Below are 15889 nucleotides of genomic sequence, written 5' to 3'. Positions count from 1 at the left end.
GCCAGTTTAGAACTTAGTAATGTGTACCAGTCAGGGAAGTTTTTCCTTGCAGTTCTCTGCATTAAATTGAATCTGTTGGTGGTTAATTACTTACTTGTGTCCTTCTGGAGCAGGTTTAGTGTGTCATTACTTTGACTAGGTTTAATCACTTTAGTTTTCAATTTTGCTATATAGTTATTCATTCCCCCTTGTCAGTTTGACATATTGAAGGTCTAATAGTGATTCTTAGGTATCCTGCTATTGACCTCTTTCACAACTGATAACTCACTGGTGAGAGTTCATGTTTTTTAGCTAGTTTAATGCATGACAGGGCTTGAGCTCTCATATGGCTACCTAGCTCTATTAATTACAGACTATTTAAAACCCCCTGATGCTTGTACTTACCAGTTGTCTTATATATACACAGCTTACTCCTTCCGACAGTTCTGTGGTCCTGCTCCTGCAGTTAAAGGCATATTCAGAGCCACTGGGAAATCAGTTGCACAATGTGAAAGTACAGGAGTTCACCCAGGCATGTCCAGGTCTAGTCTTAGTACTGAAATAAGAAGGTATGGGGTACGTTAAGAAAAACTTGTTGTGAAAATTAAAGATGGCAGTTAGAGGAGAATAATGGGAAAGCAACAAAGCATCTATAAAGATGAAATAGACAAAATAATAGGCCTTGTCCATTTGTGCTGCTTTCTGATGTTTAAAATCAGATTTTTTTTTTGTATTGAACTGTAAGTCTTGGTGACTAGAGAACTAGCAAAATTATATTCCAAGAATAAAAATTGAACAGTGAAGGAAAATTACTTTTAAGCCAGATTGTTCAGAATTTGTGTTGACGCTTATTTAACATGAATGTTTGAGAAAAGTCAAAGATTAATTTAAAAGGCAAGTATCAAAGGGCCCAAGCTCAGCTGAAACCTTTCAGCAGAATCATATGACCAGACTTCAAATGAATATTTCTGAAGTAGTTCTACAGGTTCTCATGCGACTTTTGTTTGAGGGTAGCTCAAGACTAAGTGAGGGGTCTCCTCCAGAACGAGCTGTTCAAAGAAGAAATTGTTTATGGCAAGGGTTCTCAAACTGGGGGTCATGAGGTTATTACATGGGGGGGTTGTGAGCTGTCAGCCTGCATCCCAAACCATGCTTTGCATCCAGCATTTATAATGGTGTTAAATATATAAAACAGTTCTTAATTTATAAGTGTGGGGGGGGGGGGATTTGCACTCAGAGGCTTGCTATATAAAAGGGGTTACCAGCAGTAAAGTTTGAGAGCCACTGGTTACTTCTGGGGGAATTCTGCAGTACTGTGCATATGCAGAATTTATGTTCCCCCCACAGAAAAGTGACTTTGACAGGGAAGCCACAAGAGCAGTCATGCAACGCTCCCCAGCATGTGTATCGGGTGCCCAGGGCAGCCAGCAGAGAGGTAAATCACTGTGGGGCAGGAAGCGGGACTGGGGAAGACCTGGCTGGTGGCTCCTACCCTGTGCTGGACTTAGCAGCTAATCCCAGTTGGGCTGGGGAGGATGGGACTTCCTCTTCCCCTGCACAGCATCCAGGGCTGTGTAAGACACACCCCCAGATTTCTCCCCCAGCTGCAGGAAACTCTGCAAACTGCTGTTACTCCCCCCCCCCGCCCCCCCATCACTCCTCAGCTGCAGGGGGAGGGATCCCTGTACAGGGAGCTGCTCCCTCATCTGCCCAACCCCTGTGCATCCATACCCCCTCAGACCCTCCCACTGAGCCCCACTCTCCCTGCACTCCGAACCCCCTCCAATATGCCCCACTCCCCCAACAAGCCACCCACACCCAGATCCCCACCCCACTGAGTCCCAGCCAGCTACACCTGGATCCCTATCACACTGAGTCCCACTCCCCCAGCATCTGGACCCCCCCACTGTGCTCCCAGACCCACCTGCTGAGCTCTATCCCCCAGACCTCCCTGCTGAGCCTCAACCACCTTCACCTGGACCCCTCCCCCACAGTCCCCATTACCATTGCACCCAGAACTGCCCCCAACAAACCCCTGTGCATCCTGATTCTCCCCCCCACACACACACAGATGGATCCCCCACTGAGCTGCCTGCACCCAGATTGCCCCACGCAGAACCCTCTCAACCCACACCTGGATTCCCCCACACTAAGCCCCTCGACACTTGAATCCGGCCTGCCCACACCTGGTGCACTGGGCACAGAGGGGCAAGCCCCTGGAGTGTTTCTGGGGCAGGCCAAATCCTTGTGTTGGGTGCAGCCTCACCGCTGAGTCCGTGTCCCTGGGGGAATGACACAGTGATCTCCCACCTCGGTGCAGCCAGTGGCCTGTGCTCCCCAATGCCATGTTGGAGCCTCCACATGTATTTGACAAATAAAATTTGTAGAATTTTAAAGTAGTGTGCAAAACTTTTGGTTTTTTTTGGTGCAGAGTTTTTATTTTTTGGCTCAGAATTCCCTCAGGAGTAACTAGTTTTTGGCAGTGGTTTTTCAAACTCAGGTCACGACCTAGTAGTGGGTTACAGAATGTAAGGCACTGGGTCACGGCAGCTCTGGTCAGCACTGCCGACCAGGCTGTTAGAGGTCCCATCGGTGGTGCTGCCCAGCTAAGGCAGGCTAGTCCCTACCTGTTCCGACAGCATGCTGCACCCTGGAAACGGCCAGCAGCAGGTCCGGCTCCTAGGCATGGGGCCATAGGGCTCCCTGCGCTGCCCAAGCACCGGCTCCAGCCAATGGGAGGTAGGGGCCGAGGTGGTGCCTGTGGGCAAGAGCTGCTTGGAGCTGCTTACGCGCCTCTACCTAGGAGCCGGACCTGCTGCTCGCTGCTTCTAGGGTGCCGTGCAGTCTGTGGTGCCAGGACAGGCAGGAAGCCTGCCTTAACATGCCGCTGCACCGCTGACTGGGAGCTGCCCAAGGTTAGCCCATACCCCAAACCCTGTCTCAGCCTTGAGCCCCCCGCAAACCCAGAGCCCCTTCCTGTACTCCAAACCCGTCATCACCAGCCCCACCCCCAGAGCCTGCACCCCCAGCCCAGAGCCCTGACCCCCTCCTGCCCAGCGCCCCCTCCCACACCCTGAACCCCTCATTCCCAGCTCCACCCTGCAGCCCTCACCCCTGTGCCCCAGCTCTGAGCCCCTTCCACACCCCAAAATCCTTATCACCAGTTCCGTTGGGTCACAGGCATCAACAATTTTCTTCAACTGAGTCAGCAGAAAAAAGTTTGAAAACCACTGGTTTATGGTATCAGCAGGCCATGTTCCGGGTGTGATCCCCAACTAATTTATGGTTGTGTAGTTACCAATTACTGCCCTAGTTGCAGTTTCTCTGATATCTCCCTGGAGTCCGATGGCACCTTAAAGACTAACAGATTTATTTGGGTATAAGTTTTTGCCACTGGACTCCTCTTTCTTGTGGATACAGACTAATACGGCTACCCCTCTGATATTTGATATCTCACTGTTCCTCATTGCTGTCATGCCTTGGAGACCACCACTCTTTTGGAATCCATAAAAATTCTCCATAATAATCCTCTGCCTAGAAATTGTTTCTGTGAAATCCCTTATTTAGAGCACCCATCTGAAGACTTCATGTCCTTCACCTATAGTTTTATATGCAAGTATTGCTGTTCTGTTAACGCTCACTCCACACAGGTTAGGTGTACTTCTCTCCATTCACAAATTCTAGTACTTTTTGCCTTTATACAAGTGAGCATAAAGCATGAACATTTGTTTCAGCCTGCCTCTTTTGCTCTGTTATCTTTTTGTGTTGCTCTTTCTGTCTTTATATGATGCAGTTCTGAGGCTGCCTTTACACTTAAAATTTTAGTGAATTTTCCCACTCTTGGTTGCAGAGGTCCATTTCCTGAAAAAGATTCCCCAGTATTTCAAACTGAAACCCTTTCTCAGCAATATCTTCTCATCCATGCATATCCTGTGAGTAGAATTGGAAGCATGTCACACTAAGATAACTTAGGCCAAAAATTCTACGGCTAAGACCAGTTCACGTGTGTTGGGAACCCAAGTCTATGCTAGCTGCTGGCTGCCACTGGTGTTGTAAACTCCAGAGTAAATAATCAGCATGAATAGGTCTAATCAGCATGATGCTAAGAGTTGTGGTGATGGCGTATGGGCACTTTCACTAGGGCTCCCAACATAGCAAGCACTGGTGTTGGCAACAATGGTGAACTGGGAAAAAATCTCCAGTGCAGAGAATGCTTTGTATAAGCTTTCTTAAACATCTGTTTAGCATCTAGAATCTCCTGTAATTTCATAGCTCATTGATCCTTACATGTACTGCTGCCAGACTTCTCCTTAAATCTCTAAGACTTCCCATTATTAGTTTTTTCCATCCATGTCAGCTTAGTGCTCTCAGGAGAGCACAGCTATACTCCTGATTATATCAACTCTTGCCCCCACTACAACCTGTGTGTTTAAAGAATAAACAGTGCCCAGATTTTGTGGTGAGGTGTGCTTTAGGAATGCAGTAATCACTGGTCATCGCTCCTCCCTTCTTACACACACACTTTAGAAATGCATAATGTTAATGGAGAAGCCACCACTACCATGTGCACTCATACAAACTAAACTGCTTAACCTTTGGCTCCCACTTGTGTCCTTTAACTCCTCCTGAGTTCTAATTTGGTGGTTACCTTACTGAACTGACTTGTTTAAACCTCTGTTCATCCACTTGACTCCACTTCATATGAACAGTTCAGTCAGTACTGTTGGAATAAGTTTTTAACGGTAAGGCTTGCTCCTTTTCACTCTCATTTCTCAGCTTGTAGCCCACAGAGACCCACACAATTCCAATTTTTCTATAGGCATTATAGAAAAAAATATTCTAGTTGTATGAGATGGTGCTACAGTTTGGCTCAAGGAGTAAATTCACTGAAAAATATAAAGCTGTGTTCTAATAGTTCCCTAAAAACAATAATGTTCGTCCTTAACTTTTACTGTAACTCAATGTGTAGCTTATGTTCAGGAGAAACAGCCTCACGCAACTCACTCACTCTTTCTGTCTCTATTCTCTCCTCTCCCCCCCCCCCCCCAAAAGAAAAAGAAAACCACATCTCTTCACATAACCCATACTCAACCTACAGAAAGATTGAGAGATAATTCAGATATTTAAGACAAAAATAGAGCATTTGTTCTTCACTGTGTGACTCAAATTAGTTTAGACGGACACTTTAGTATCTCTTATGAAGGAGTGGCCAAAAAAGCCAACTGCTGGGTCTTTATCCCAGTTTAGGATTTTTTAATCAGTTTACTTCTACCCTGCTGGTAGGTGAACATGGAACAACATCATGTAGATATAGAATTAAGCTTATACCGTCACCCTATAATAATGTGACTCCAGTGAGTCTGAGTATTCCTTTATAATGTGGTTACCTGACGCTGATTGGTAAGAATACAGAAGTTGTACAATGTCTGTTCTGAAGCCCAACAAACAATAAGTATACTCATCTTGTGAGTTTCTTTTAGATTTGTGGGAGATGGAGTATTGTCAGTTCACATGTTCATGTTATATTAGAGTAAAAAAATGTGGTTGCATTTCTCTTATGTAATATTGAATTTTGATGAAAGTTAGTCTTTGCTGTCACTATCAAACATTCACAATATCACACTGTGCTGCATACTGCTACTAGTTCAGGGATCTCAAACTCAAATTAAAATGACAGCCACATGAGGACTAGTACATCACTGCTACCACCCGCCCTCCTCCCCCCACTGCCCGTGGTCTGCCCCCACTCCACCCCTTCCATGAGGCCCTACCCCTTCCCCACCCCCATTCCAACTCCGCCTCCTCCCCTGAGCGCATGACTCCCCACTCCTCACCCTGGAAAGCGCTAAGTACCTGGCAGAGGAGCAGGGACGCGGTGGGTGAGGCGAGCTTGGTGGCTACAGGAAATAACTCGGGGGTGCGGGGAGCTTGGTGGGCCGCATCATATAACTCTGCGGGCCACGTGTGGGAGACCCCTGTACTAGTTTAACAAGACATGGGTTCAGTTCATGTTTGGACTGCATAATGACCCATTTTTTCAGTATACTGTGACTGCTATTCATTTTAATGCAGTTATGGAACTAGTTAATAGTGGCTGTACTAAGCTATATTGCAGTGCATTTTTCTATAAGGGCTACAGTGTCTTAACTCAGATAAGGAGAATGTTAAATAGGTCATTCTGCGTTTGGCAGTCATTGACTCATACTAACATTTTAAAATGAAGCCATCTCATTTCATTTGGAGTAAACAAGTGATTTTTCATTGTCAAGCTCTCCAAACTTGTTAGTTCCCTGAAAAGGCCAATCTGAGAGTTATGCCTAACTGGGTCCTTCCTGTGTTTTACATATTATGTTTCCACCCAATATCTGTATCTCTGTTTACAGGAACTTAAAGCTTCATCAACTTGACTCAATTTTACATTACGTTCCAGTCTAATACGAGGTTGCAAAGCCACTTTTGTAGGATGTTCATAGGGTCAAACAAATCTGGAGTTCTTGTACCCAAAACCTACCTTGTTTGTTGCCTGCTATAAGTTGGTCTTACTTTGTAGGCTTCTGAATCATCATTTGTTAACCATGACATGCTTCTGACAAATCTCAGTGTAGTAAAATAGACAGAAGCTGGAGGAGGAAGAAGTAGCAGGAGCTGGCTCCACTTATATAACAAATCTTGTTGGCCCTAAATGGGGTGGAGTAGTAAAAGATTTTAATCCACCTGTGGGCAGTTTGGGCCATTCATGATTCTTATTTACCTTCCTTCTCTCTCTTTCTCCCCGCCCCCCATTCCCCCCCCCCCCCAAAAAAAAAATCCCTTAGCAGAGGATCTCTTGTAGAAAGGATTTTCTCATTACAAACATTTTGATTAGTTTCCCAAAGTTAGATTACCACCAGTACAGCACCACAGGTGGTAATGATGATAGGAGTATAAGTATAGCCTGGCTATCAAATGCTGTGTTGTTTAATCTTGCCCAACCAGGTCTGTCTATTACAGGGGTTAAAACATCAGCAGCTTGTTTATATTTAGGGCCCTGCCAAATTCAGGGTCCATTTTGGTCAGTTTCACAGTCGTGGGATTTTAAAATTAATAAATTTAATGATTTCAGCTATTTAAATCTAAAATTTCACAGTGTTGTAATTGTAAGGGTCCTGACCCAATAAGGAGTTTGGGGGGGGATTGCAGTACTGCTACCCTTATTTTTGTGCTGTTGCTGGTGACGGTGCTACCTTCAGAGCTGGGCAGCTGGAGAGCGGCGGCTGGCCTGGATCCCATCTCTGAAGGCAGAGCTGGGCCCTCAGTCAGCAGCCCACCACTCTGGCTGCCCAGCTCTGAAGGCAGTGCATAAGTAAGGGTGGCAATACCTAAAATGACCTTGCAACCACCCTGCAAATCCCTTTTGGGTCAGGACCTCGAGTTTGAGAAACGCTGATCTGCCCCATGAATTCTATATAGTATAGGATAAAAGCACACAAAAGACCAGATTTCACAGGAGGAGATTAGATTTCACAGTCCATGACACATTTTTCATGGCCATGAATTTGGTAGGGCTCTATTTGTATTTCTGCTCCTTTTACCTTTGCTACCATTGCTAGTAGTGTAATAGAGGAAAATCTTAAGTGAAAGCAAGGCCTCTGAGGTTAGAACCATAGGAGCTTTCGCTTTGAAACTGGCCAGAAACAGGATTGGGCTCTTTGCACTGGGAATGTTCTGTGGGTGTTGGTGTGTCTGGAGATTCCCTTTTATACTTGAGAACACAAGTTATATGTACTAGATATAAAGATTCTTTATGATGCAATATTGTGATTTTTAAAGTTCTAATAATAATAGGTTTATTTGTTGGGGAGAATGGTTACTTTCTACATAGACTGATCTTAGTCTTTGGACTACCTGTTTTACCTTCATGTCACAAACAATATGTTACATAATTGTCAAAGATTACGTGGATTCTACCATAATAAGATCTTGGCTGCGCTCTGGGACCTCCAAACTGCTGTTTGTAAAAATGATCTGTCACAAAACTCATAATCAATGGAGAGCTCTTAGCAATTCTCTCTGCTTATAACCAGCTTTTCACTTAGAGACCTGACTTGGGTAAATGAATGAAACTAAAAGTTTCTTTGCCCTAGAGCCTTATAAATATTGGTCCACTTTCTAAAATGACTACATGGTTTGCCACAATTGGGGTGATTGTCAGCCTGCCGGAGAGGCCAAGGGTAAGGATGGGCAGAGGATGAAGCGTAATGATTTTTTCAACATATACTTTAAAACATATGTAACTATTGCCCAAAAAAAACCCCCAAAACTTAGAACTTCAGAAATCTCATTCCATGTATTTAAGTACTTGGAGAATACATTATATGTGCAAGATGACACTGAATTATTGAAAAACAATTCTAGACGTACCAAATGAGTGGAAGACATAGTAAACAGGATACATTTCAGACTGTGATAATGTACGATGGGCAGTTTAAAATTTTCTTGATTCTAAAGAACAGTTCAGTACCTTGTACAGTGGGATAATAAGCAGAAAATGCTTAATTCCAGAAGTATGACCTGGAGTACCACCTGTTTTCCCATTCCGTACATATTACAGAAGGGTAGGGAGTAGGAGATGAACTCTGATTAGTCTTTATGAAAGAACTCTCATGAGAAGAGCTGCCAGCAGAATGGATTGATTTAAATCCAAGCAATTTAAACCACTTATTTAAATCATGATTTAAATCAGTGATTTTAATTTTCTTTTTTTATTTGTATTCAGTTTTCTTAAAGGTTGATTTTCATTAGTTGATCACCAATAAAACATCTTGTTTGCAGCTGAACATAGCCTTTACACTAAATTTGGTGCTACACTAAATTTGGCGCTTCCTTTTGCTTACCAGGAGGGTACATTGTATCTATACACATTTATTTAAGCAGTTTTATAGCTTAAACTTATGCCTGGTCTACACTACAGAGTTTGGTCAATGTAAGGTAACTGTGAATGTCTACACTATAGTGGTGCTCCTGCCAATGTAAATTGCCTGCTAAATTGATCTAAGTGCTGTGCCTCTTGTGGAGGAGGAGTTATTAGGTTGATGTAATTAGGGCAATGCAATGTCTGTGTTACTAACATTGCCTGTTGGTTGTCAGCCATGCAGGGCTGACAGCCCACAGATCTGCCATCACAGGGCTCAGGCTCTTCTCCTCTCCTCAGTCCCTCACCAGAAGGCTGCTGGGCTCAGGCTTCCTTCCAGTCTTCCTCCCCCTCCCCCCAAATTCCTCACTGGCAGCTGCCAAGCTCTGTCTCTCCTCTCCCGTCCCCCCCCATCCCTAACTGGGAGGCTGCCAAGCTCAGGCTCGCCTTCTCCACTCCAATCCCTCACCTGGAGGCTGCCAAACACAGGTTCTCCTTTTCCCAACCAATCCCTAACCAGGAAGCTGCCTCCTCCCCCCATCCCTCACAGGGAGGTAACAGCAGTGTTCTGGGCTGTCAGCCTTGGGAGAAGAGGACTCCAGCTGTGCGCCCCACGTGAGGCTGTCAGCTCAGGCTGTGAGACTCTTGGCTCCAGCTGTCAGTGCCGCATAATGCCCCACTTCATTCGGTGGAAGAGCTCCTGGTGAGGACGTGTACTGCTGACAGAAGGGGCTAGCATGGACCTGAAAAACCGCAGTAATGATTGTGGTGGCTGTACGTTGACAAATTCAATTAAAAATATGCAAAAAACAGCATTTTAATTTTTTTATTAAATAAAACTACCTTGCTGGATACATTGGGGAGAGGGAAGTTTATCAGAATATGTTGTGTATTTAAAACTAAGGCCCAGATTTTTAAAGGTATTTAGGCTTTGCTGTGCTCAGCACTGCAACTCCTAATCAATTTAGAAACCTACATCTTACTTTTAAAAGGGATTAAGACACTATGATTTAGGCTCCTAAATCAGTTAAGCAACACCTAAATACTTTTTAAAATCGGGACCCAACTGATTTATTAAACATAGTTTAGTAGTTAAAGAATTGAACTGATTGTTTCTGGTCACTAGGTCCTTCAAGATTTTAGAACTAGTAGATCTCATCTTTTCACACCATCTTTTTTCATAGATTGGAAGAGGAAAACAAGCTTTTCTTCTTTTTCAACTCCCAATTGTTTTTTTAACTTTGAATGAACTAGTTGTTGAACTGAATGTGTTGAACAAACTGAAATGAAGAAAATATCCTCTTTTCACTTCCAGAAGAGGTTACTGCTGTCAAAAGCTGGTTTAGCACTTCAGCAAACTGGTTCCAGGTGCCTAGTCAGTGCTTTCCATCAGTTCAACAGTTTAACTTTATTTAAAACTTGGCAGCAACCATGTACTGCTTAATATTATTTTTTCTATTTAATTCAAATAGGTTGAATAGGTTTAAGACTTAGCGTGGGTTCCAATAATTTTAAATTTAATTTTAAATATATTTATTTAAAAAAACAAACCCATATTTAATTTAAATTTTAAAAAAATTATTGATCTTTATCCATCTTGGCTGCCAGCCTGTTTGAATCCTTGCTTCTTTGGGAAGATATCTTTTTTTAAAAAATTATTTTATTGTGATATTGGGAGTGGAGGCAGAATGGGGAGTTGGCTAAGAGGACCAATAATTCTTTACTATTTCAATAACCCAGAGGTTTTTATTGTGGAGAAGGAGGGAGACCATAGTTGGGAGAGAGAAATTGGAAGGAGAGAGAAAAAAGAAAAATATAAATCCATTCTACAGTGCCTCTTAGAAAGAATTCTTCTCTGTGGAATGCTGCATAGGGAAATCAGAAAGATGCACAGCCAAGGTATTAGAGACCCATACAACGTTCAAGGGGAAAGGATCAGACTGAGACGCAGGTCTTGCCTTCACTGCAGAGTTAACTCGAGTTGTTACTTGGTGTTGCTTCCAACTCAAGTCCCATCCTCGCACACATACCCTTAACCCAACTATGGTGGTTTATTTTACTCAAGTTGGCTGGCCCATCAAGGGAATAAGTTACAGCTCTGTGATACTAATTGTCATTCAGTGCAGTAATCCAGTCACTCCGTACTGCTCAAACATTGTTTCGCCATGTGGCCTCTCTCAGGTTAGGTCTGTACTTAAAATTTAGGTCGACCTAGCTGCATGGCTCAGGGCTGTGAAAAATGTCATGCCTTGTGCAATGTAATTAGGTCAACCTAACCCCTAGGGTAGATACAGCTGGGTCAATGGAAGCATTCTTCCACCTACTTAGCTATTGCCTCTCCGAGAGGTAGATTTACTCCGGCAACAGAAAAACCTCTTCTGTTGCTGTAGTGTGTGTCTATACTACGGCAGTGTAGCTGCAGCTGTGCCGCTGTAGCGCTTGCAGTGTAGACGTAGCCTCACTCAGGCTAGGCTAACTCCAGTGTAGATAAGTTAAATTAACTCTGCAGTGAGTTATAGCCTCTAGGGAAGAACTGGAGAAGTGTGTTACACAGACCAGTTCCTGAAAAAACTTTCACTTAGGAATTCTCTCTTCATTCCACTAGCAAAGAGGTAGCATAAATGAACTCCCAACTCTTATTGTGTAAGGAACAACTTTTTTCTGAATTTCCTGAGCAGTCAAAACTACAGCATTTTGGAGAAAGATGGCTTCCCCTTGAAAAGATAAGAAATAGTCTGTCAGAATATTTGAATCTGTCTGCAATAAAGATTTTATTGGTTTAATCAGGACACTTGCCACTGCTATATTTGAAAATTTGTTGAAAAAATATGTCTACAGAACAATTAGATTCACCCATTGTTCAGTTTAGCATCTTTAAGTTCTTGAAAGAAGCACAGTTGCTAGTTGCTAAACATGGTTAAGACCCTGTATAAACCACAGGGGTTTTGTTTGTTTGTTTTAAATCCTGGCAGCATCATGGGTATGTTTGAATTTCATGAGATATGTATGGCTGCCAATTCTCTCCCGCACCCCAAACTGCTGCAGTTTTTCCCTACTGTTGGAAAAATGGTGGGATTGGGCTAATCTCTCAATTTCCGTTAAACCTGTGAAATTGTGATTTACACAGGATTATGGCTCAGTGGGTAGGGCACTGGACTGGGACTCAGAAGAGCCTGGCTCTGCTCTTCCCCTTGTGGTGACCTTGGACAAGTCACTTCATCTCTCTGTGCTCCAGTGCCCCATCTGTAGAGTGGGGGTAACAATGTGTTTCTCGCATGTAAAGTGCTTGGAGAATGATGGACAAAGTGCTATGTAAGAGTTCTGTATTATCGTTATTTATTTTAAAAACAGACAGGAAAGGCTATTCTATTGAAAATGAGCACCAATTGTGTATTTTACATCCTTGGTATATTGTCAGTAAGCCTTATGTTTTAGATGCTTTTTAACTGTAGAGCGGAAGGGAGCCCTGTGTAGCCAGCGAAGAGGCAGGATCCAATACTCAGCCATTTCTGCTCACTCCTGCTAAGGCATTGACTTCTCCCTTCTCTGTCAGTTCTTTGATCTGTAACAAGAGGGTAGAGAAAACCAGAGTAGTGTCTAGCTACCTCACCTTTTCGGAAATTGGGTAATCCTTGGTTCAGTGCGGCGACTGGACGCACAGCTGTTTTCCTTTCCCATGATAGATCAAGGTGCTGCTGCCAGAGCAGAGAAGAGAGAAATCAGTAACCCCACATCAGTAGAGCCCGCTATCAAATGCTCATGTGGCTGACTTGTCTGAGAACTCCCTCCTTCCCCTGCCATCTGTAACTTTTTGGGAGATATTTGTTCTGAGTGGTCCACACAGAAGGGGCAAATCGTTGTGGGGGGAATGTTTCTTCCCCTCAGCCAATCTTCAGCTGGTGAAGCAGGAAGATGTGGGTGCCTGTGCCATCCCTGCTAAGTATTTATTTAGGGGAAGGGAGTCACTGGTGTCAGTCCTGCCGTTGGTGCACCCCTTTGGAGATGGAGGGGTGATCCTGCTCTCCAACCCCGCTTCCGGCAGTGCTGTCTATATAGAGAGTCCTCTGTTGCCATTCACCCCTTGTCTCAGAATTGCTAATCTCTTCAAATATAGGCTGCCTCCTGGTGGTGCCACAGGGAGCCCCTAAGGCCTTCCTGTCAGACATCATACCAAAGCTTATTCCTATTATGGCATGACAGGTTTCAGAGTAACAGCCGTGTTAGTCTGTATTCGCAAAAAGAAAAGGAGTACTTGTGGCACCTTAGAGACGAACCAATTTATTTGAGCATGAGCTTTCGTGAGCTACAGCTCAGTCTGCTGCAGTTTCCACGGCATGCATCCGATGAAGTGAGCTGTAGCTCACGAAAGCTCATGCTCAAATAAATTGGTTAGTCTCTAAGGTGCCACAAGTACTCCTTTTCTTATTATGGCATGAGGCGCCCCAAGTGTCTTTCAGTTCTCTTCTCCCACCTCAGTTTTTTTTGTTAATTAAATTAATAATGGAAAAACTTCTGACTGATCTCAGGTTTTTCCCATGTTTTTAAATAAAGTATGGGTCTAGGATACTGTAAAACCCTTAATAAATCTTATACATGAAAAGGTAAACCCTAGGCATGGAAGGGTGTTCTAAGCACTAAGTATGCATGTTGTATTTTGTTGCCCTTTCCCTGCCGCTCCCTCTTCTAAGTGTTTCAGATCTGTATTGCTGCTGCTGCTTCATTTCTGGGTTTGTAAGGAGTTCATTTTCTGGCTGAACAGTCCCTGGGCGCCTCTCCTTTGACTGGACGTAGCAGTGAAACAATGATGTTGTAAAAGGAAAGGCTCAAAACTCAGTCATTTCTCTTATAGCAGCAGGAGGCTTATAGTCTCTTCTGTGTGAGAGCACAGGTCACTTCAATTAAATCCCCAACTGGCAGTGGTTACGTTCATTTGCAGTGCACTCCAAAGCGCTAGCAAGTGCTGTGAGAAAATTTACAAAAGTATTGCCAGGTCCTGTATTACTTCCTTGCAAATGTATAAATTGAGCCCAGGAAATCTTATTACTATATTTATTTTTATTGCATCATAGCTGTGCTATGATGAAGAGATGGGGAAAAATCTCTTGTTTGTACTTGTACTTATATTTAGGTAATTTAATGTAGTTTCAGTGCCATGATGCAGTTAAATTCCCAGTCCAGCATCAGCTTCGTTCCAGGTCATCCTGTCTGATTCAAGAAAACTCAGTTTAAGCAATGTATTTTAATGCTTCCAGTTTTTCTGGAATTCAATGCACACTTCCCCTCTGTCTGATGTACATTGAGGGAAGTTCATTTCTCTGATCCCACTGAGGGTTACCAAAAGAAACTACACGATTTGGTCAAGAAACTCCACACAAGGACAAATCCGCACAGACACACCCCTGGAACCCCGACCAGGGGTATTCTGTCTCCTACACAAGGTCCATAAACCTGGAAATCCTGGACACCCCATCATCTCAGGAATTGGCACCCTGACAGCAGGATTGTCTGGCTATGTAGACTCCCTCCTCAGGCCCTACGCTACCAGCACTCCCAGCTATCTTCGAGACACCTCTGACTTCCTGAGGAAACTACAGTCCATCAGTGATCTTCCTGAAAACACCATCCTGGCCACTATGGATGTAGAAGCCCTCTACACCAACATTCCACTCAAAGATGGACTACAAGCCGTCAGGAACAGTATACCCGATAATGTCACGGCAAACCTGGTGGCTGAACTCTGTGACTTTGTCCTCACCCATAACTATTTCACATTTGGGGACAATGTATACCTTCAAATCAGCGGCACTGCGATGGGTACCCGCATGGCCCCACATTATGCCAACATTTTTATGGCTGACTTAGAACAACACTTCCTCAGCACTCGTCCCCTAATGCTCCTACTGTACTTGCGCTACATTGATGACATCTTCATCATCTGGACCCATGGAAAAGAAGCCATTGAGGAATTCCACCATGATTTCAACAATTTCCATCCCACCATCAACCTCAGCCTGGACACAAGAGATCCACTTCCTGGACACTACGGTGCTAGTAAGCGATGGTCACATAAACACCACCTTATACCGGAAACCTCCTGACCGCTATTCCTACCTACATGCCTCCAGCTTTCATTCAGACCACACCACACGATCCATTGTCTACAGCCAAGCTCTGCGATACAACCGCATGTGCTCCAACCCCTCAGACAGAGACAAACACCTACAAGACCTCTATCAAGTGTTCTTACAACTACAGTACCCACCTGCTGAAGTGAAGAAACAGATTGACAGAGCCAGAAGAGTACCCAGAAGTTACCTACTGCAGGACAGGCCCAACAAAGAAAATAACAGAACGTCACTAGCCATCACCTTCAGCCCCCAACTAAAACCTCTCCAAAGCATCATCAAGGATCTACAACCTATCCTGAAGGACGACCCATCACTCTCACAGATCTTGGGAGACAGGCCAATCCTTGCTTACAGATAGCACCCCAACCTGAAGCAAATACTCACCAGCAACCGCACAACAGAACCACTAACCCAGGAACCTATCCTTGCAACAAAGTCCGTTGCCAACTCTGTCCACATATCTATTCAGGGGACAACATCACAGGGCCTAATCACATCAGCCACACTATCAGAGGCTCGTTCACCTGCACATCTGTCAATGTGATATATGCCATCATGTGCCAGCAATGCCCCTCTGCCATGTGCATCGGTCAAACTGGACAGTCTCTACGTAAAAGAATAAATGGAACAAATCAGACATCAAGAATTATAACATTCAAAAACCAGTCGGAGAACACTTCAGTGTCTTTGGTCACTCGATTACAGACCTAAAAGTGGCAATTCTTCAGCAAAATAAACTTCAAAAACAGACTCCGAGAGACTACTGAATTGGAATTAATTTGCAAACTGGGTACAATTAACTTAGGCTTGAATAGAGACTGGGAGTGGATGGGTCATTACACAAAGTAAAACTATTTCCCCATGTTTATTCTCTCCCTCTCCCCCCCCCCCC

General features: G+C 44.0%; 1 protein-coding gene across 4 annotated transcripts in view; it reads left to right on the top strand.

Annotated features, from left to right (window-relative positions):
- The window catches only part of CTCF (CCCTC-binding factor), a 58930-nt gene that overhangs the window by 1471 nt on the left and 41570 nt on the right, over nt 1-15889 (top strand). The window lies entirely within an intron of this gene.

Source organism: Lepidochelys kempii, chromosome 12, assembly GCF_965140285.1.
Source record: "Lepidochelys kempii isolate rLepKem1 chromosome 12, rLepKem1.hap1, whole genome shotgun sequence".
NCBI classification, from domain to species: Eukaryota; Metazoa; Chordata; order Testudines; family Cheloniidae; genus Lepidochelys; species Lepidochelys kempii.
This window is presented reverse-complemented; position numbering and strand designations above follow the sequence as displayed.